At 45.5% G+C, this 1,223-nt stretch overlaps 1 protein-coding gene across 9 annotated transcripts in view; it reads left to right on the top strand.

Annotated features, from left to right (window-relative positions):
• LOC117168891 (SWI/SNF-related matrix-associated actin-dependent regulator of chromatin subfamily E member 1-like) overlaps window positions 1-1,223 on the top strand; it is a 45,455-nt gene that overhangs the window by 33,129 nt on the left and 11,103 nt on the right. The gene's annotated exons all lie outside the window — the stretch shown is intronic.

Here is a 1,223-nt window from a genome sequence, read left to right on the forward strand (position 1 = left end):
TTGACTCAATTTCCCTAGGAGCATTTAGAGGAGCGATATTAAGGTGAATGCCGTAGGAGTGACAGAGATGGTAATAAAGCACTCTTAGTGCCACATTGTGCCATTGAATGTAGGTCGTTCCCGCTTGAGTTGGACAATTAGATAGTATGTGAGCTAAATGCTCGGGGTGTGCATGGCATGCCCTGCAGCTATCATCGGGAATGTCTTGGCTCAAAATGTGGCGACGGTATGTTAAGGTGGAAATGACACCGTCTTGGCATGCAAAAATGAAACCCTCTGTACCAGACTTCAATCCGGGCGATTTAAGGAAAGCAAACGTTAGCTCACAAGACATTGACTGATCCTTCACATTTCTATGGAAGATACCGTGCATCCTCTTATCGAGGAGCTGTTCACGAAAGTTTTTCTCTTGTGCTTTTATAATCCGGGCTTTCAGGAGTGAGTACTCGAGATAGATAAGAATTGATGCATTTTGCTCACCCCTAATACTGAAGTCAAGTCCGAGTGTTTCAGCAGCCTCCTCCGCTGCTTTGTACAGAAACTCTCCTTTGCCCACTTCTTCGTGATTCCTGACCATTTTAAGAAGAAGGTCTCTTCCATTTGCAACTCTATGTGCTGTACCCAGAATAATCATGTTGTGAAGACATTCAAGATTCAATATTCCGCGACCCCCTTGACGGCGTGAGATGTACAGTCGCGGAACGGAAGACTTAAGATGCATGCTTTTGTTCATGTGCATAACCTTTCTTGTCCCGATATCAAGAGATCTAAGCTCGTTCTTCGTCCATGGAACTACTCCAAATGAATAGAGTAGTACCGGGACGGCAAGGATGTTCGTTGCAAATACTTTGGCATCAATCTCTCCATACACCCAACTATTTGCAGATGAACCTTTAAGATTTCCAAAAGACTTCTCTCCAAAATGCTTCGACCTCCTCTGGTTGGGGTGGGTGTTCGACCGTAACTGGAGGGTCTTCGAAGAGTCGAGATGGGTCAGAGAGAAACTGTTGATTTTCTCTGACCCATCTCTCCCTACGCTCGAGACTTCTCTTAGCGTCAGATAGTATCCGTATTCTCTCAACAATATGCTGCCTGATGGTCAGCAGCTTTGACTTGTTAATTGTGTGATAACGAGTCCGGAGTTCGCGCGCGAACTTTCGAACCTTGGCGGTAAAATTCCTGCCAGATGTGATGTAGTCAATCACACATTGAATGCGGGACGC

Source organism: Belonocnema kinseyi, chromosome 3 (assembly GCF_010883055.1).
Source record: "Belonocnema kinseyi isolate 2016_QV_RU_SX_M_011 chromosome 3, B_treatae_v1, whole genome shotgun sequence".
Taxonomy (NCBI): domain Eukaryota; kingdom Metazoa; phylum Arthropoda; class Insecta; order Hymenoptera; family Cynipidae; genus Belonocnema; species Belonocnema kinseyi.